This window comes from Gossypium arboreum, chromosome 4 (assembly GCF_025698485.1).
Source record: "Gossypium arboreum isolate Shixiya-1 chromosome 4, ASM2569848v2, whole genome shotgun sequence".
In the NCBI taxonomy this organism is placed as follows: Eukaryota; Viridiplantae; Streptophyta; class Magnoliopsida; order Malvales; family Malvaceae; genus Gossypium; species Gossypium arboreum.
The window spans coordinates 89457524-89480465 of NC_069073.1; the positions used below are offsets into that span (position 1 = coordinate 89457524).

The window sequence follows — 22942 nt, forward strand, 5'->3', positions numbered from 1 at the left end:
TAATATTTATGAGACTTTGATTATAGACCCAATATTATTAATATTCATAAAATAGGTAAAAAGATATTATAAAATGGAATTAAAATTGAAAAAAAAAACTCTAAAATAACTAAACAAACCCTAAACATTTTGGTTTTGTTCATCATTCAATTCTCCTTCCAACTCTTTTCGTTTAACTTCAGCATTCAACAATCTTTCTTTTCAGTATTCAAGATGAACTCCTTTTATTCCTTTTCCCATATCATTTCCATTGTTATTTGTTGTTTTTATCTTTCATTGAAAATTTTTTTGCACTAAAACAAATAAAAAAAACATTGTCATTGTAAATATTTTGTCATGTTTCAAAATTGTTAGAATAAAAACGACATTTACAAATTTAAATTATTCAGTTAATTAATCAAATTAACCAAAATTAATTTGGTTTGGTTAGTAAATTTCAAACAACTTCAGTTTGGTTTCAAAATTTTGGGTAATTCAGTTTGACCATTTGAACATCCTCACTAGTCCCAACTATTAATAAGTTTTTTTCTTCATCCAACTCTGAAAAGTAGAACTGATCATGGGTCGAGCCACCCGGCCCAGCCTAAAGGCCTGCCCGAAATGTGGGAGGATTTGGGAAAAAATAGGCCCAAAAAATGGGCTTGGACAAAAAAATAAGGCTAGTTTAAAAAACAGGTTAGGCCTCGGGTAAGGCATTTTTCGCCTTGGCCTGACTCGAATTCATTAAAGGACAAAAAAAATTGCTCTTTTTTTTGTTTTTGAATGTTATTTTCTTGTTATTTTCTCCTATTTTGCTACCATTTTACTATTATGTTGCTACTATTTTATTATTATTTGGATATTGTATAAAACTTATTTTATTGTTAATTTTATTATTATTTTAAAGGCATTTGTTAATTTTGTTATTATTTTAGAGGTATTTGCTTGTTACATTGCATTTATCTTAGTGTTATTTAAGTCTGCATATTTTTTAAAATTTATTTGCAATTTTTGGGAAATATTTATTTTGATTTTTAGTATTTTTGATGTATTATATATATATATATATATATATAAATTATATAAAAATTAATACAAGCAAAAGAAGCAAGGCCCGGTTTTAGCATTTTTATCTGGTTGGGATTGAGAAAAATTTTAGGCTCATTTTTCGAGTCGGGCCAGACCGAGGCCTAGTAAATGGGCCTGAATTTTTAGTTGAGTCTGGCCCTGCTCATGACCACCTTTAATGAAAAGTTACAAAATAACTATTTGATATTTCTATTTTGATCACTAATCATTAAATGGATAATGAAAAGATGACATGGCAACTTTAAAAATCGGCTCAATTATAAATTTAGTTTTCAATATTTATATATTGTGTCAATTTAGTAGTAATTTAAAAAAAAAATTAGCCATCTCCGATTACACATGACCTTAGTCTATCTTACCTTTTTTCTAAAAATATAATTCAATTCACAATGTGTAAATTTGTAATAAAACAAAATACTTTTTAAAAATTATCTTTATTATTAAACTAGATAGTCCCCAACTATGTTGCTTTCCTCATAATGCCTAAGAACTTAATATCTTTCAATGACAATAGTTCATTTTTTGTCAGCTTGAGTTAACCACCATTGGTGAAGCAAATCAAAGCTTTAGAAAATTTGAAGTTGTTGGACTTAAAATTGGGTCGAATTAAAAAAGTGAGTACTTTTTATTTTTGAGGAATTGAATTGAGTATTGTTCAAAATTTGGTTTGCTTATTTTCTTGTTTGTTTGCTCTGTTGTTTGAATATTGTTGTTCTGTCATTTTACCATAAAGTTAAATGTAAGGACAATGTTATAAAAGGTTAAAATGGTAGCACTCTAGTTACTTCTATTTATCAATGAAATCTGTTGTTTGATGTTGAATCCAATGACTGATAATGCGATTTTATTCATGACTCTGTTTGAACTCCTAACTCCCTAAGTCATTTAGCTTATTCACTCTTGGACATGGTTTATTGCTTCAGCTCTAAATGTTGATAATTTCAAAGGCGACTTTCATTTTTCTTTTAATAGTGAGTTAATTGAACAATTGATGAGGTAGTTGGTGTTTGTTGGAGATAGTAATAACAACAATAACAATAACAACTCACTTAAATCAACGCTGAACAATTCAAGTGTGAATATTATGAAATCAAAGAAAAGTGAGTCGATGGAGACTAAATTATCTTGGTTGTTAGTTTCTAATCCAAAGATATCGAGTTTTTGGACGTTTTCAGTTTTGGTATATTTTCAATCAAATTTAGCACATCAATTTAATTTTCTCTTTTTAATATTTTAGGTGAAAAGGATCACAAACAAAAACAAAAGTGTAACAAAATATGTACAAACGTTTGGGTTACATTTTTAAAATTAAGACTAAATTGACATAATATATCAATGTTGAGTATTAATTTATTATTATGTCAAATTTATAAATGACTATGTCATATTCTAATTTTTCACAATTTTTCTCTAAATAAATTTTTATAAATTTTCTTTTGAGAAAGAATAATTTTCATAGTTGATGATAAAAAGTAATTTACTAATAATTGTCTAAATCCAATAAAAGTATCATGGAAGCCCTTATATTAGGAGCCGGATTGCATTTTGCCCCCTTTACTAAAAAAATAAAACTAGTTCTAGCACATTAGACTAAATAGCAAATTGGTTCTTTCTATTAAAAATTCAATCCATCTAAAAACCAACGTGGTTGATGATATATCCAAACAATGATGTATGACGTGCAATGTGTATCTCATGCTGACGTACATGGGCCAATTGTTGTTGGATATTTGAGTGGAGACGATAGAACTGGAGACTTGAATGGAAATAAATAGTAGACTTCAAGGTACGAATGAAGATTTCCAAAAAGAACTAATTGCCCCCACACAAAGTTGCTAGAGGGTTAAGACAAAGAACCTTCTAGGTTACAATGAAGTTTTGAATTTCTTTTGATTAGCAAAATTGAGAAATTCTCTAACTCTTACTCTAGTTTTTGAAAATAAAATTGATTGTAATTGTATATTTGTGAGCACCATAATGCCTCTATTTATATGCACTCAATGAATACAATTTGAAGAGTCATAACCCTTCATATTGGACATACTCCTTGGAAGAAACATGTCCCATGGAAATGTGTTCATTAGATGATAAGTCATCACTTTTAATTTGAATAATGCTTCTAAATAATTAAATTTGTAATTCCTCGCTTTTAATTTAAATAGTGCTCATATTAATTTGCGATCTATACTTTCCATCAATCCCTCACTAGATTGCTAATTCCAGAAAATAAGTACACAACAATTATGCATAAAGAAGGGTGCCCACAGACTGAACCTTCCTTTAGTGCAAACTCTCGGGGTATCAACAAAGTGAATGGTGGCTAGTCGCTTGAACCATCACTCTTAAAGTTAATACTAAAAAAATTTCATACATAATCGTAAAGTATTAGAGTAAGAATTTAAATTTTCTTTAGCACCATTATGTCCATATGCTCATCCCATTGATAAACGCAAAATTATACATATTTTTACCCCAAATACCTAGAATATTTATGGATGTTTATTACTAGATTTATGGATTTTGGTGCTTTTAATCCAGTTATTTCATGTTTTGTACTCAGGAGAGCACCAAGAGTCCAAATGAGCCAAAAAGGGACAAAACGGACCAAATCGAGAAGATGACACGGCCTAAGCCTTGCCACACGGGCAGCTCACATGCCCGTGTCTTTCGAGGGTGTCGACCAAGGCTTTCACGATTCACATAGCCTGGCTATTGACCCACATGGTCGTGTGCAATTTAACGGATCGAACATGGCTTGGCAATCACGTCACACGGCCGTGGCACACGGGCGTGTCCCTTTTTCAAAGAGTTGTATTTTACACAGAAAAGGATACTTAGGGAGGAAGAAAGCCAATCCAAAGCCTATATAAACACCCTAAGTATGACTTAGAAGGGGGCCGTTCTCTCCAAAACTTTTTTGGAGTACAGAACCGCACGCCGAGAATTACTTGAAGAAAGCCAAATGATCCATCCCAAAAGCAGGAGCTACTCCAAGACTGAATATCTCTCTCAGAATTCCTTCAGGGGTTTTAGAGTTTTCTTTATGTTTTGTTATTTTCATACTTTTGAGATGTACTCTTATTCTATTATGAACTAAACCCCTTAGATACCTAAAGGGGTTGAAACCTATGATGGATCTTGTTGTTATTATCTGAACTGTATGATAAATACTTGATTTGTTCTTAATTATGTGTTTTTAATGCTTGAGTTAATATTCCGGTTATTAATTCATGATTTGATGTGCTTATGCAGAGGAGCAAAATTCCCTGACTAAGAGTAGATTTGGCATAATTAAGCAGAGTTGATCGAATGCCTAGAAATAGGGTTGCGAGATTTTACCGGATTAGGGTGAAACCTAATATGGGAGTTCGTAGATCGATTTACTGCTTCCCTAGGGGTTTTAATTAAGAAAGAGATTTCAATTAATTCAACTGAGAGTTAGACGTTATTAGTCTCGACAGAGATAAAATATAGGTTAGGGAGTCTCACAGATCAAGTCAAGTGAATAAATCATCTAGTTCAGAGTCAGGTAACAAGTGAAATCTAGGTGGATTCCTCCTTGGGTGTCGTCTTTATCAATTACTTTTCTTCAAGCCTTTTTCCAAATTTTCTCTTTACCTTAGTTTAATTAGTTAATTAGTTTAATAAAAAACTCCTCCTTATTTCTAGGTTAAATAATAAAAAGATAGTTATTACTAGTACTTTTGGTTCCCTTGGGTATGATATCCCGCTATACTATTGTTCGATAGGTGCGCTTGTCTTTTCGTCGTGATAATAGTTAGTTTAGGTTTGATCGTCATTATAAATATTTATTACTTGTTACGAATCACGCGATCAAATTTTTGGCGACGTTGCCGGGGAACTAAAATATTAGGAACGTTAAATTTTTATTACTTTAGCCTTTTATTTTTCCTGCAATTTAATTTTATTTAATTCTATTATTATGATTTATTAATTTACTTTTTCTTTCTCTTGGCACGTTTTTATAGTTTATAACTAAAAGAAACCCGTCGGGACCATTACTTTTTGATGAAGAAATCTATTGTACAGTTCATAGAAATATACACGGAGAACGAGCAAGAAGACGATACTCAACTCCTAACTGACGAGATGGTTAAAAACCAAGGCAATCAGCTACCTCCTGCAATTGCGGCTAATCAAGATCTTGCTCCACGTACTATGTATGATTATGCAAAACCTTCTCTAATAGGAATTGAATCTAGCATACTTAGACTTGTTGTAGCTTCAAATACTTTTGAATAAAACCTAACACTATTCAGATGATACAGCAGTTTGTTCAGTTTGATGGTTTGCAGGATGAAGATCCCAACGCTCACTTAGCAAATTTTCTGGAATTTTGTGATACATTTAAAATCAATGGCGTTTCTGATGATGCCATTCGTCTTCGATTATTTCCTTTTTCATTATGGAAGAAAGCTAAATAGTGGTTGAACTCGTTACCACGAGGGTCAATTACTACTTGGGAGCAAATGACCGAAAAATTTTTACTAAAATACTTTCCGCCGGCTAAAACGGCTAAATTACGCAATGATATCTCTTCTTTTGTGCAGATGGATTTAGAAACACTTTAAAATGCATGGGAGAGATACAAGAACTTACTGAGAAGGTGCCCTCACCATGGGTTACCGCTTTGGCTTCAACTACAAACATTCCACAATGGTCTGAATCCCTCGACTCAGCAAATGGTTGACGCGGCTACTGGCGGAACCATCAACAATAAAACACTAGAAGATGCCTATGAGTTTATAGAGGAGATGTCACTGAATAACTATCAGTGGAAAATTATGAGGAAAAAGCCAACGAGAACAACCGGCGTTTATAACGTCAACTCAGTTACTATGCTGTCAAATTAGGTAGAACTTCTCAATAAAAAACTTGATGGTTTACTTGGTTCTACATAGGTACATCCAGTAATGAGGCGTGACTCAAGCGGAGGAGGTGTGCATACAGAATATCAACCCTTCAAGCCTACAACCGAAGAGGAACAAGTCAACTATATGGGTAACAATAACTTTAGATCTCAAAATAACCCATACAGTAATACTTATAATGCAGGTTGGAGGAACCACCCAAATTTCTCCTGGGATGGTCAAGGGAATCAAAAGCCACAAAATCCTCAGGGTTTTCAACAGCCACCTTATCAACAAGAGAAGAAGCCAAATCTTGAAGAGAGGCTCTCAAAGTTCATATCAGTGTCAGAAACCCGTTTCCAAAATACTGAGACAGCACTTAGAAATCAACAAGCATCGATCCAAGGACTCGAAACTCAGATAGGCCAACTTTCCAAACTGATCTCCGAATGACCACAAGGTTGTTTGCCAAGTAATATCGAACCTAACCCAAGGGAACAAATCAACGCAATTAATGCTTAAGATGACGAAGGAGTCGTTGAGCCTGAACCAGAACCGAGGCAAGAAACTGTGGTAGGCAAATGGAGAGATGAGGTAGGTCAAAATAAAATCAAACCAGTGACTGTCGAATATAAACCTCGTGTGCCATACCCTAACACGACAAGGAAAGACTGCTCAGACGAACAATTCGATAAATTCCTTAAACTTTTGAAAAAATTACATATTAACTTACCGTTTATTGAAGCTTTGTCACAGATGCCAAATGTAATGAAATTTTTAAAAGAGATTTTAATAAATAAGTGGAAGTTGGACAAAGTGTCGCATGTGGAGCTAAATGCAGTCTGCTCAGCTATTCTACAGAATAAGCTACCCCACAAATTGAAAGATCCAGGGAGTTTTACAATTCTTTGCTTAATTGGTAGTTTAGATATACATCATGCATTAGCTGATTTAGGGGCTAGTATTAACGTCATGCCTTACAAAATGTTTAAGCAACTAGGTCTTGGGAAACCTAAACAAACTAGGATGAGCATTCAATTGGCAGATAAAACTATAAGATTCCCTAAGGGTATTATTGAAGATGTACTCTTGAAAGTAGATAAGTTCATATTTCTCGTTGATTTTGTTGTTCTAGACATAGAAGAGGATAATAACACCCCTTTGGTTTTAGGGAGGCCCTTTTTAGCAACTGCTAAAACAATTATTGATGTTGGCACAGGTGAGCTTACACTTCATGTAGGAGACGGAATGATCACCTTTCAAATTCGTAATTCTGGCATCACATCGAACATTGAAGGTAATAGTCCACACCAATCTACTAAAACTGACAATATGACTTTGCAGAAATTAAGCTTCAAAGAAGTTCACGAGCCATGTTCCAAAAATGATAAAGGACACATTCATGAAGAACGAAGGCTACAGATAGAGGAGCTAGACGAATGGCGAGAACACAAACCAAGAACACATGATAAACCAAATATACACCAAAACAAGCCCAATACCTCTCCTAATAAACTTAAGGTTGGTGATAAAGTCTTACTAGATGCCGCAGATCCTCACATTGTCACTACCACACTGAATGAGGAAATCCTCTTATGGTACTTAGTATTTTCCCATTTCGTACGGTGGAGGTGAGTCACCCCAAGTTCGGCACTTTTAAGGTAAACAACACCTGATTAAAACCCTATTTTGATGAGATTGATAGCAGGAACGAGGAGTGTAACACCCCAACCCCGTGACCGTCACCGGATTTGAAAACATAGTATTACCGGGCTTATTTCCCTTATTTCTCTCTTGATAATATTCGATTGCTGTTCCAGGCAGGCTAGCTAATTGCGTCACTGTCGCCTTAAAAATCATATCTCGAGTTTCAAAACTCGGAAACTGATTCCGTAAATTTTTCCTGAATTTAGACTCATATATCTATCCATGGATTTATTATTAGAATTTTTGGTCGGGCCAATTGGTACAGTTTATTAGTTAAAGTCGCCCATGTTACAGGGGTCGACTACACTGACCTTCGCGCATTACGACCTGGATATCTTCTCGTACAGAGCTTCAATGCTCATGCCGTTTGTTTCTAATGAAACTAGACTCAAAGGGGAATCTGCACATATAAGGCACGACTTCTAATTCCTTCTGAATAATTTATAGTAAATTATCAAAGTCGCGACAGGGGACCCAGAAACCGTTCTGGCCCTGTCTCACGAGAACTTTAATATCTCTCAGTATACTGCTCATATGGTCGTTTCGTTTCATCCATATGAAAATAGATTCATCAAGGTTTAATTTCATAATTTATTCACTATTTAATTCTACTCCTACTATTTTTAGTGATTTTTCAATCTCATCTCACTGCTGCTGTCCGCAACAGTTGCTGCAGTAGACTATGCCAATTCCATGAATCTTTCCTTGGCCTTACTAATCATCCATCATACATGACACAAATTATGGCCACCCTATCAAAATTAAAGTTTCTAAGACTCGTGGCTATAGGTTCTAGCATCCCACTCGACGACCGCATAGGCCATTTTCACATGGCTTAAAGTTTACAACCCACGATTCAACAAAACAAAATAGCCTATACATGCCAAATGTTCTTCAACAACAAAAACAATACCACAAGATTTCAGCCGGTGTGATGACTCCAACGACGGTCCCGATCACGCAAAACAATACGAGTCCGAGAGACCTAAAATGGGTGACAAGAAAAACACCGAGTGAGTTTACAACTCAGTAAGTCATAAGCATTCATTAATCCACTGATAAAGTTACTACTACATGTACAACAAATGAGGCTAGGTACTCGTCCATATCGAATCTATACCATAATACCTCGGACCTTTCGGTCCAATCTCGCACCAAGTCATACATCCACATTTCATATTCTACACAACAAGATAATCGAAACATTTTACACATTAACTCATTTTCCAGCACAACCATACAATTTCAATCATCACATAGATTTAAGGCTTACCAAATTCAACCCCAAGCATGAACGTATTCTCTATTCGTCATGAGCTCGAGGTACTTACCCGATTCGCTGTCCGGGATTAACTCGATAATGTCGCACACTCAGTGCCAATTGTAATACAAGAGCATATAGTGAATCCGCACACTTAGTGCTATATATTTTCAGCTCGCACACTTAGTGCTATAGAATCAAACTCGCACACTTAGTGCTGTACAATTTTAAACCCGCACACTTAGTGCCAATCTTGTCACCGTGTCCATTTATACCCGCACACTTAGTGCCGTGACCAATACCTTATGCATTTTGCTGCCTTTATACATTCAACAATGGCATCATTCCATACACATACATTTTCATTTACACATCAATTCATTAAACACAATTGCATATATATTATGATCATTTAAATCAACACCAAATATATGCTTAATGACTTACCTTGTGTTAGGTAAAATAGTTCCAAGTCGGCTACTCGATGACCTTCGATTTCCCTTGTTGGACGCCTCTCCTTTAAGATCTTGAGCTAAATCAAACAAATTTACTTCTCAATCGACACATACACACGGCAACCATATACATTTCAAAGGTCAATTTATTCGTATCATTTGTCCATATATTAGCTTTTAACGATTTGGTCACTAGGGCGACCATATTTAACTTTCAAGCATTCATTTCTAATTTTAGTTAAACAATGCCGAATGCCATTAGCTACTAACGACGCACACACACATATAAGCACATTTAGCATTTGATACATTCGCCTTAGCATAATTTCATTAAGAGTCCCCATTAGCCACTTCACTCATCAATTATCTCAACTACTTGATAATTCATACTTATCATGCTAGCCAATATTTCTTATTCAAGTTCATCATCTTCATATTCGCACTAACATCACAATCTCATATCATGGCCGAAAGTGCTCCTCTTAAACTATTGTTCATCTAGATTCAGATGAAACAACAATCATCACCCTTGTTAGTTACCCTAGCGAAAACCTCACTTATTCAAAAACCAAGATTTCAACATGGGTTACCTAAAGAACTTGATAACTAGTTCAAATCTCATCCATCTAACTTACTAATCAAATGTGTACAACATTTCCACCATCTTCTTTAACATCTACCATGGCGAACGTTCATATCACCATAATTTTCAAAGATTTCGCATGGTTAAATAAGGGCTTAGAATCTAGCTTAAAACCATGCTAAGATTTAAAGAGCTAACTTGAATTCTTACCTTAATTTCCAGCTCAAGTGGCTGAATTTCTTCCTCTTTTCCCTCTTCTACACGGCTAAGAAGAACCAAAGTATGAAGCCTTTTCCTTCTCCCTTTTTTTTTTTCGGTCATGTATGAGAATGATGGACACATTTTTTTTTTTGTTTTCTTCCTTTAATTTTTCATTAGTTTATTTCCCATGCTTCTTTTTTTTTTTATTCCTCCTTACATAATCCATTAACTAGACATGTTTGAAACATGTTTCCCTTGCCCATAACTTGTCATGGTAGGCCACTTATCCAAAATAAATGGAGTATTTGACATGCAACTCTATTTATTTTACTTCATTCTTTATTAACCTCTTAAAATAGCCACATATATTTAAATCCTTCACATGAGTCCTTTTCTTTCAATTCACAATCAAATTAACTAAATCAAAGAATTCAAAATTCACACATGTATTTTCACATATTCTAGACAATAAATATTACGTTCGAACATGTCGGTGACTCGGTTTAGCGGTCCCAAACCACTTCCGACTAGGGTTAAATTAGGGATGTCACAACTCTCCCCACTTAAGAAATTTTCATCCCCAAAATCTTACCGGTAAATAGGCTCGGTATCGCTCTTTCATAGAGTCCTCAAGTTCCCAAGTGGCTTCTTCCATCCCGTGTTTATGCCACAACACCTTCACTAATGGAATTTTCTTGTTTCAGTAGCTCTTTTACTTCACGCATCGAATGTGAACCGCTCTTCTTCATAGCTCAAATTAGGTGAACCTCAACCTCGGATGGAGTAATTACGTGTGTCGGTCGACCTATATCGTCGAATCATCGAAACATGGAAAACGCTGTGAATCTTTTCGAGCTCGGGGTAAAATTAATCGATACGCCATCGCCCAACTCGTTCAGATACTTCAGATGGACCGATGAACCTCGGACTCAATTTGCCCTTACGGCCAAATCTAAGCACCTTCTTCCGTGGTGAGACTTTGAGAAATACCTTGTCTCCAACCCGATATTCAATGTCTTTCCTTTTCAAATCCAAGATACGACTTTTGGCGATCCGATGCACCTTCAAACTTTCACGAATTACTCGAACTTTTGCTCGGCATCCTTAATCAAATCAACTCAAGAATTTACCTTCACTAAGTTCACCAAAATAATGGGGTACGGCATTTACGACCGTATAAAGCCTCGTAAGGCGCCATTTTAATACTTGATTGAAAGCTATTGTTGTGTTAATTCAATCAAAGGCAAATACTGCTCCCATGAACCGCTAAACTCAAGGATGCAACATCTCAACATATCCTCGAGTATTTGAATTACCCGCTCGGATTGACCATCGGTTTGGGGTGAAAGGCGGTCTTGAAATGCGCTTGGTACCCAAAGCCTCTTGCAATTTCTTCCAAAACCGCGACGTAAATCTTGGGTCTCTATCCGACACGATAGAAATAGGTACCCCATGCAATCGAACAATTTGGGAGACGATAATTCGCCAACTTATCGAGCGAAAAATCCGTATGACAGGATAAAATGAGCGAGACTTGGTCATCTATCAACAATGACCCAAACCGAGTCTTTCTTATACTGAGTCAATGGTAACCCGGACACAAAGTCCATTGTTACTCGATCCCATTTCCATTCGGGTATCATGATCGGTCAAGTAATCCCGATGGCACTTGATGTTCCGCTTTCACTTGTTGACATATCGACACCTTGAAACAAATTCGAAATGTCTCGTTTCATACCGGCCACCAAAATTGGCGTTTGTGTCATTGTACATTTTAGTACTACCCGGGTGGATTGACATTCGACTACAATGGCCTTCATTTAGAATTATCGAAATAAGTTCAATTCTTTGGAACACACAGACGCTTCGAACCTCAAACAATCGTCATCATCGATTTGAAATTCGAGTCCTTGTTCGAACACACTCATCCCGCTTTGCAACCAACTCATCGTCGACTTTCTCGAGCTTCACGAATTTGACGTATCAATAATGGTTTGGCTTTCAATTCAGCTACTAACACATTGTCGGGTAGAATAGACAAGTGTACATTCATCGTCAGAAGCAAAACAAGGATTTCGACTTAAGGCATCCGCAACCACATTGGCCTTTCCCGGTGATAATCAATGACGAGTTCATAATCTTTTAACAACTCGAGCCATCGTCTTTGTCGCAGATTTAAGTCTCTTTGAGTCATCAAATATTTGAGACTTTTGTGATCCGAATACACATGGCACTTCTCACCAAATAAGTAATGTCGCCATATCTTTAAGGCGAATACGATGGCGACCAATTCGAGGTCATGGGTTGGATAATTTTTCTCATGTGGCTTTAATTGTCTCGGCGCGATAGGCCATAACTCGCCTTTCTTGCATCAATACGCAACCCAACTCAAGTAGGGATGCGTCACTATAAATGACAAACTCTTTGCCCGATTCGGGTTGCACTAGAATTGGGGCTTCATCAAATAAGCTTTCAGTTGATCGAAACTTTTCGACATTTCTCCGTCCATTCAACTCAACATCCTTTTGGAGTAGCCGTCATTGGCGTGGCTATCGTCGAGAACCCTTTACAAATCGTCGGTAATAACCGCAAGCCCCAAAAGCTCCTAACTTCGTAACGCCCTTGGTGGTTTCAATCGACTATGGCGAAATTTTGTTCGGGTCCACCGACACCGATCACGGACACCACGTGCCCCAAAAGCTAACCTCTTTCAACCAAAATTCACATTTATGAACTTTGCGTATAACTGCTTATCTCGTAAGATTTGCAACACTAGCCTCGGTGTTCAAGATGTTCGGTTTCATCTCTCGAATAGACCAAAATGTCATCGATAAATACAACTACGAACCGATCCAAGTATGGCCTGAAAATTCTATTCATTAAATCCATAAACACCGCAGGGCATTAGTGAGCCCAAACGGCATCACCAAGAATTCAGAGTGACCGTACCTCATTCTAAAAGCGGTTTTGGTATGTCCGATTCTCGGACCCTCAACCGATAGTACCCGACCTCAAATCTATCTTTGAAAACACCGAGGCTCCTTTAATTGATCAAACAAATCGTCAATTCGCGGCAATGGATATTTATTCTTTATCGTCACTTTATTGAGTTGACGATAGTCGATGCACAACCTCATGGTTCCGTCCTTCTTCTTCACAAACAATACAAAAGTCGCCCCATGGAGAAAAACTCGATCGAGCGAAACCTCTATCCGTCAATTCTTGCAATTGAACCTTCAATTCCTTTAATTAAGTTAATGCCATACGATACGGGGCTATTGAAATCGGCGTAGTACCCGTACAACTTCGATGCGAATTCCACTTCTCGAACCGGTGGCAATCCCAGTAACTCCTCGGAAAAACATCGAATACTCACAAACCACTTTGTACCGATTCGAGTTTCCTTTCCGTCTCTTTACTTCCAAACACATACGCAAGGTATGTTTCACACCCTTTTTCACATATCTCCGAGCGGTCATAGAAGATATTATCGCCGGCACTCCTTTTAAATCAAGAGACTCGACTCGGACTACCTCATTATTTGCACTCCTCAAAACAATGGCTTTCCTTTGCAGTCCACCATCGCATCATGTACTGGTCACCAATCCATACCAAGAATAACATCGAATTCATCAAATGGTAGAAGCATCGATCGGTAGGAAAAGATTCTCGAATTATTAGGGGCATCTCTTGCACACTTTATCAACGAAGTACGTATTGACCCAAAGGGTTTGACACTCGAATTACGAACTCGAGAGACTCAACAGTAGAGTCTTCTTGGATGCTAAAGTTTCACATACATATGAATGAGTAGAGCCGGGTCAATCAATGCAATCACACTAGTATCAAAGAGAGTAAAAGTACCGTGATAACGTCGGGGAGGATGCCTCCTCTCGTGCGCGGATGGCATATGCTCTAGCAGAGCTCGGGTCTCGGATCGAACAGTAGTGTCGGTGGCTTCCTCCGATTACCACCCCTACCTCCTAAAACCCTCGGGGTCTACCTCTAGTCGTCGCCCCACTAGATCTCGCACCTTGCATCTTATTCTTCTCATCTAGCTCATGCAATCCCTAATGAAGTGGTCCTTGAACCACATCCGTAACAGAGCTTGTTAACGGACTTACCCCAACATTCACCTAGGTGTCGTCTTCCACATTGGGGACATTCGGGTCTCTCTTGACGATTATTGCCCACACTAGCTATCGATGTAGCTCGAGTCCGTCAATGGTCGGGCTTTAATGGAAATTCCGATCGCCCTCGACTTACTAGTGTCCTCCTGAACCTCTTTACAATGAGAACGGAGCTTTACTCGTTGATCTTTTACGGTAATCTCTTGCTCCAAGTTCAGCCTTCTTCTTCTCCTTCCCAAGTTCTTACGCCTTGCGTGCTCGTTCGACTAGTATCACGAACTCCTTTATCTCCAAAATTCCCACTAGTAACTTTAACTCCTCATTCAATCCTTCTTCAAATCTTTTGCACATAGCAACCTCATCAGCCACACACTCCGAGCATACCGACTAAGTCTTACGAACTCATGTTCAGATTCGAGATCTGATCATACGGCCTTGCTTGAGTTCCAGAACTCCTTACGCTTCGATCGATGAACCGTTGACTAATATATTTCTTCCAAAATTCCGTTTGAAAGAAATCCCAAGTAACTTGTTCCTTTGGGACTATGGAAATCAAGGTCCTCCACCAATAGTAGGTGAGTCTCGCAACAAAGATATAGCACACTTAAGACATTCATCGGTGTGCATGATGTTCATCAAACACTCTAATGGTGTTATCAAGCGAACTCGGCCCTTTCGGCATCGCTCGGTAACTATGGCCTTAAACTCCTCGCCCCACGCTTCCTAATCAAGTCCACGGTGGTTTACTCATCCTCACAGATCGAATCGATGGCATCACGGGCTCTTGGGGTGGATTATTTAAATTCGGAATGGTTGGACACTCGGATTGGTTCGGGCATATTGCGCGACCCACTCATTCATCATGGTGAAGAAGGCTTGTTTCGCCTTCATTTTGATTATTCACGGATGACCGAGGCTCAACAGCGGTGTCCCTTGCGCAGAGCAGCCGCTACACTTTCAACGTCATCCGCCAAGGGTCTCTCTATCCGGGTTCCATCGCTAATCAAAACAAAAATTTCAACCGTCAAGTCATCACATTATTAAGCACTAACAATTTGGCATGTATAGCTAGACTCACACGCTCTATGGTAGTCCTAGAACCGACTAAACCATAGCTCTGATACCAATAAAATTGTAACACCCCAACCCCGTGACCGTCACCGGATTTGAAAACATAGTATTACCGGGCTTATTTCCCTTATTTCTCTCTTGATAATATTCGATTGCTGTTCCAGGCAGGCTAGCTAATTGCGTCACTGTCGCCTTAAAAATAATATCTCGAGTTTCAAAACTCGGAAACTGATTCCGTAAATTTTCCCTAAATTTAGACTCATATATCTATCCATGGATTTATTATTAGAATTTTTGGTCGGGCCAATTGGTACAGTTTATTAGTTAAAGTCGCCCATGTTACAGGGGTCGACTACACTGACCTTCGCGCATTACGACCTGGATATCTTCTCGTACAGAGCTTCAATGCTCATGCCATTTGTTTCTAATGAAACTAGACTCAAAGGGGAATCTTCACATATAAGGCACGACTTCTAATTCCTTCTGGATAATTTATAGTAAATTATCAAAGTCGCGACAGGGGACCCAGAAACCGTTCTGGCCCTGTCTCACGAGAACTTTAATATCTCTCAGTATACTGCTCATATGGTCGTTTCGTTTCGTCCATATGAAAATAGATTCATCAAGGTTTAATTTCATAATTTATTCACTATTTAATTCTACTCCTACTATTTTTAGTTATTTTTCAATCTCATCTCACTGCTGCTGTCCGCAACAGTTGCTGCAGTAGACTATGCCAATTCCATGAATCTTTCCTTGGCCTTACTAATCATCCATCATACATGACACAAATTATGGCCACCCTATCAAAATTAAAGTTTCTAAGACTCGTGGCTATAGGTTCTAGCATCCCACTCGACGACCGCATAGGCCATTTTTACATGGCTTAAAGTTTACAACCCACGATTCAACAAAACAAAATAGCCTATACATGCCAAATGTTCTTCAACAACAAAAACAATACCACAAGATTTCAGCCGGTGTGATGACTCCAACGACGGTCCCGATCACGCAAAACAATACGAGTCCGAGAGACCTAAAATGGGTGACAAGAAAACACCGAGTGAGTTTACAACTCAAGAAGTCATAAGCATTCATTAATCCATCGATAAAGTTACTACTACATGTACAACAAATGAGGCTAGGTACTCGTCCATATCGAATCTATACCATAATACCTCGGACCTTTCGGTCCAATCTCGCATCAAGTCATACATCCACATTTCATATTCTACACAACAAGATAATCAAACATTTTTACACATTAACTCATTTTCCAGCACAACCATACAATTTCAATCATCACATAGATTTAAGGCTTACCAAATTCAACCCCAAGCATGAACGTATTCTCTATTCGTCATGAGCTCGAGGTACTTACCCGATTCGCTGTCCGGATTAACTCGATAATGTCGCACACTCAGTGCCAATTGTAATACAAGAGCATATAGTGAATCCGCACACTTAGTACTATATATTTTCAGCTCGCACACTTAGTGCTATAGAATCAAACTCGCACACTTAGTGCTGTACAATTTTAAACCCGCACACTTAGTGCCAATCTTGTCACCGTGTCCATTTATACCCGCACACTTAGTGCCGTGACCAATACCTTATGCATTTTGCTGCCTTTATACATTCAACAATGGCATCATTCCATACACATACATTTTCATTTACACGTCAATTCATTAAACACAATTGCATATATATTATGATCATTTAAATCAACACCAAATATATGCTTAATGACTTACCTTGTGTTAGGTAAAATAGTTCCAAGTCGGCTACTCGATGACCTTCGATTTCCCTTGTTGGATGCCTCTCCTTTAAGATCTTGAGCTAAATCAAACAAATTTACTTCTCAATCGACACATACACACGGCAACCATATACATTTCAAAGGTCAATTTATTCGTATCATTTGTCCATATATTAGCTTTTAACGCATTTGGTCACTAGGGCGACCATATTTAACTTTCAAGCATTCATTTCTAATTTTAGTTAAACAATGCCGAATGTCATTAGCTACTAACGACACATACACACATATAAGCACATTTAGCATTTGATACATTCGGCCTTAGCATAATTTCATTAAGAGTCCCCATTAGCCACTTCACTCATCAATTATCTCAACTACTTGATAATTCATACTTATCATGCTAGCCGAATATTTCTTATTCAAGTTCATCATCTTCATATTCGGCACTAACATCACAATCTCATATCATGGCCGAGTGCTCCTCTTAAACTATTGTTCATCTAGATTCAGCATGAAACAACAATCATCACCCTTGTTAGTTACCCTAGCCGAAAACCTCACTTATTCAAAAACCAAGATTTCAACATGGGTTACCTAAAGAACTTGATAACTAGTTCAAATCTCATCCATCTAACTTACTAATCAAATGTGTACAACATTTCCACCATCTTCTTTAACATCTACCATGGCCGAACGTTCATATCACCATAATTTTCAAAGATTTGGCATGGTTAAATAAGGGCTTAGAATCTAGCTTAAAACCATGCTAAGATTTAAAGAGCTAACTTGAATTCTTACCTTAATTTCCAGCTCAAGTGGCTGAATTTCTTCCTCTTTTTCCCTCTTCTACACGGCTAAGAAGAACCAAAGTATGAAGCCTTTTCCTTCTCCCCTTTTTTTTTTTCGGTCATGTATGAGAATGATGGACACATTTTTTTTCTTTGTTTTCTTCCTTTAATTTTTCATTAGTTTATTTCCCATGCTTCTTTTTTTTTTTTATTCCTCCTTACATAATCCATTAACTAGACATGTTTGAAACATGTTTCCCCTTGCCCATAACTTGTCATGGCCGGCCACTTATCCAAAATAAATGGAGTATTTGACATGCAACTCTATTTATTTTACTTCATTCTTTTATTAACCTCTTAAAATAGCCACATATATTTAAATCCCTTCACATGAGTCCTTTTTCTTTCAATTCACAATCAAATTAACTAAATCAAAGAATTCAAAATTCACACATGTATTTTCACATATTCTAGACAATAAATATTACGTTCGAACATGTCGGTGACTCAGTTTAGCGGTCCCGAAACCACTTCCCGACTAGGGTTAAATTAGGGATGTCACAAGGAGTATAAACTCCTCGAACCACCCTGACCATTCACTAGAAAGGTAAGTCGAGCTTAGACTATAAATAAGCGTTTCTCGGGAGGCAACCCGAGCACTAACAAATTTTGATTTCTTTATTTTTTATTTTTTATTTTTTCTTTCTAACACTATAAATAATTAGATTTATCTTTGAATTGCAAAGTTTTTCAGCACACACGGCCAGGAACACGGGCGTGCCTAAGACCGTGGCCAAGCAGGGGAAGAAACATGGCCATGCAATACGGCCGTGTGGAAGCAAGACATGATTTCCCCAAAACACGAGATGCAATAAATCCCCATGGCCGTGCAACATGGCTGTGGGTGAACTTGATAGGAGAACACCAGCGTAGGAATGGAAAAACAAGGGCGTGCCAGGGGCAAGGCTAAATTGTAAAATTTGAAAAACACGGGCTCACTTTCAAAGTACACGGGCGTGGCCCTAGGCCGTGTGCACCTCCCCTATATAAGCAACTCACTATTCATTTTCTTCTACCTTTCAAAACCCTAGCCGAAATCTCCCCTTCCCTACTCTCTAATCCCTATTCTGGCCACCATTACCCAGATTCCCACTTCCTAACCCTCAAACCACCCTAAAATCCACTCCCCCTGAATTAATCCTCACTTTTCCCTCTCTTTCCCCTCCATTTTTCCTCCACACGGCTGTACACCCACGCCACACGCCCGTGCTCGCCACCAACACGTTCGTGTGCCACCCTACAGCAGTTTTTGGTTCACTTTCTCAACCTGAATACTTTAGGAATTTGCTTTAGTATTTTCTATATTTGAATTGTTTAAACTACTAAATAGCATATGCTAGTTTTAGGATTCTTGCTTAACTGATGATACATCTTTGATTCCAGTAAATGCTTTTGAAGAATCATATAAATTTTTCACCTCTCGCTTGATATAGTTAAATGTTAACACATCTTGGACCTACTATATCAATACTCATACATTTTCAGGTACATTATGTCATCATCGAGAGGTAAGAAGGCTGCGGTCCCATCCTCAAAGAGACGTAGGGGACTGGGTTCTTCCTCGGTACGTGCTACAGCCGAAGTTTGGCACCCATTCCTTGAGTTTTTGCAAGCTTCGCAGGAGGAGCTATTTCAGATACTACGTGCGCGACCCCTCACTACAGGTCACTGCATCAACTGGGCTACCGTAGAGCAAGTCCAACTAGCTGATGCCATCCATGCCCTCCTGACCACAGACCCATGGGAACGGTTCTTCGATATCACCGAACCCACTTATTTAGAGGTACCTTTAGAATTATGCTCTACTTTTCATTTACAGGTGGTGACGACGAACAATGATGACCCCGACACCATTCACTTTCGATTAGGTGGTCTAGTTCACGCGATGAGTGTCGCAGAGTTTGGAGTCACTCTAGGACTTTACACCGATGAGTTTATGGAGGAGGAGGACATGAATGCACTACCACGCAATATCCACATTTCACCCTCCTCGTGCTGGAAAGCTTTGGCACCACTCTCTTCCACCTACGACCCCAGCCGCTCGAAGGCCTCAGCTCGTGCCTCTTCCCTACGCTATCTCCATGCCATATTGGCACACACTTTGATCGGATGGGGAGAGAGCACCAACGTTGTCAACACCCACGACGCCTACTATTTATGGTGCATGGCGAATGCACACGTGACTGACTTGGCATACTTTATCGCTTTTGCCATTCGCCATCAGACCAAGCGGCATCAAAAGGGAGTAATCTCTATCGGCCCCTACGTGACGTGCCTTGCTAGACACTTTGGCCTCCTCAACATCGTGTCCTAGTCATCAGCGCTTACACTGCTAGGTCAGATGTCCCCACAGGGCATCACAACTATGTTACACATAAGGATGATTGAGCGCCACTGTGGGACCGATCCTCCTCAGTACCGTCTCACTCATGCCATTGACAAGGAGGATCTAGAGGATATTTCTGATGATGTCCACCCACATCATGAGGAGCCTTCTACCACGCCACCTAGGGAGCGACCAGTTCATGCTGCTGCTTCATTGGCACACCTTTTCGACCGACTCGCTCACTTCGAGCAGTATTGTGCTACACAGTTCGAGATGATTCACGAGCGAGATTGATGACGTGATCGACAGATAGACGACATGCAGGCCATGATACAGCATCTATGCCAGTACTTTCACATCGCCACTCCAGCGCCACCACCTGAGGGCCCCACTGACGAGGATCATTAAATCCTCTTATCTTTTTATTTTTATTTTTATTTTTATTTTCATTTAAATTTTATTATTTCCTTTTGAAAGACATATCTATATTAGTAAATTTACTTTCTTTATTTTTCTGCTATCTCTAACAAGTAATCCCACTACACTCTCTTCCACACCAACTCTTAATAAGCTCTTCATGATTCTACAGACTTCCAAGCAAAGCTGCTAGGAATATTTTACGGAATGAGGAAACAAATGAGAAATAATACCTCACGAGTGCCATGTTCAATGACCCAATTTCTTCATCTAGCTAAGAACAGTGGCAGCTACCACTTTCCCTAAACACTCCAGCCTTAGAATCAAGCTCCACATCCATATAACAGGGAGTTTCACCTCCTTCCCTCTTATGATTTTCTTTATTTTGAATAATCTATGTTTGTACATTGAGGGCAATGTACATCTTAAGTGTGGGAGGTGAACATGAACATGATGCCTAACTTTTTGCATTATTCTCAAATCCCTGAATTTGATCTTGTGCTTAAGTGATTTTCTCATAATATTGATCGAATGAATTCTGATTGATCTATAATTATTGTTGATATGTCATGAATTAGACCATGGGAATTATGCATGATTATTTGATTATAGGACATTAGAGAATCGAGCATGATAAATTGATATTTTGAGAACTAAAATTTTTAGATTATTTTCCTAAATTGAGGTATTATCTTGAAATCTTAAGTATCCAGGAATGACATCAAAAACCCAAATTTTTGGTGAGATTTTTGAGCCTTTTAATAATATAGCTTTCTTTCTTACTCACTTCTTTTGTGGTTTGAGTGTGTCAACATTAAACTGTTATTCTAGAACTTGCTTTGATTATACATGTCGAGATCACACATATGATTTCATATACAGAGATGATAAAGACACTTAGGATTTAACCCACTTACTCCACAAAAAGCCTTCCCACATAATTAAACCCTTAGTAAACCCCCTTGAGCCTACTAACCTTTTTTATTAATTAACCTCATCATTAACCCATTAACCCATTATTGTTGAAATCCTCTTACTTAATTTACCCTTTTTTATCGGGATTATTTTGAATATTGTTACCTCACTATGTTCACCATTTTTTGTTACTGAATCAGGAAGTATGATTTCTATATTGTATTGACTTGATTTGTTCTTAAAAAGAAAAAAAACTCAGTTTATTATTGTAATTCTCAGTAAGCTAAAGTTGTCATGAACTCATGTAATATAGTTCTAGATATTTGTTTGTGATTCAGTAATTAAGTTTTTGATAGTGGGGTAATATATTGAAATTATCTCGATTCTAACCTTTGTCTCTTCAACTTGTATCCATACCCGTAACCTAAACCCCGTTACAACCATTCAAAGACCTTTTGATTTGTATATCATATCATTTACAAGTGGTGGAGATTTGATTTTCATGGAAGCCTATAGTAATAACTTCTCATGTTAGACAATCGAGTGCTTAATCTTGAACCTTAAACACTTTGAGTAACTTGAGTGAATCTTTAGTGAGGATGTCATCTCTTGTATATTTAGGAATAAATTTAATTACTTAGAGGAAGGAAATTACCTATGATTTTATTATCAAAATATTTGATTTTGATTGTTTGAGGCTTTTAATGCCCCTATAGTTGAATTCCCACTGTATGATTTTCTGTGGAATAACTTATAACATTATCAGTAATGATTATATGATTGAAAGGAATGAATTCTAGCAGTAAATGAGAGTTTTGCTTGAGGACAAGCAAATGCTTAAGTGTGGGGGTATTTGATAAACGCAAAATTATACATATTTTTACCCCAAATACCTAGTATATTTATGGATGTTTATTACTAGATTTATGGATTTTGGTGCTCTTAATCAGGTTATTTCATGTTTTGTATTGAGGAGAGCACCAAGAGTCAAAAGGAGCCAAAAACAAGCCAAAAAGGGACAAAATAGACCAAATTGAGAAGATGACACGGCCTAAGCCTTGCCACACGGGTAGCTCACACGCCCTTGTCTTTCGAGGGTGTCGACCAAGGCTTTCACGATTCACACGGCCTGGCCATTGACCCACACGGTCGTGTGCAATTTAACCAATCGAACACGGCCTGGCAATCACATCACACGGTTGTGGCACACGGGCATGTCCCTTTTTCAAAGAGTTGTGTTTTACACGGAAAAAGATACTTAGGGAGGAAGAAAGTCAATCCAAAGCCTATATAAACACCCTAAGTATGACTTAGAAGGAGGCCG

At 37.9% G+C, this 22942-nt stretch overlaps 1 long non-coding RNA gene and 1 other non-coding gene across 2 annotated transcripts in view; one reads left to right on the forward strand and one right to left on the reverse strand.

The window, feature by feature from the left end:
- Positions 1-22942, forward strand: part of LOC128291639 (uncharacterized) — a 95595-nt gene that overhangs the window by 59102 nt on the left and 13551 nt on the right. The window lies entirely within an intron of this gene.
- LOC128291923 (small nucleolar RNA R71) lies at positions 5607-5713 on the reverse strand. Its single transcript, XR_008281907.1, has one exon. It is a non-coding gene; the product is annotated as a small nucleolar RNA R71 (small nucleolar RNA).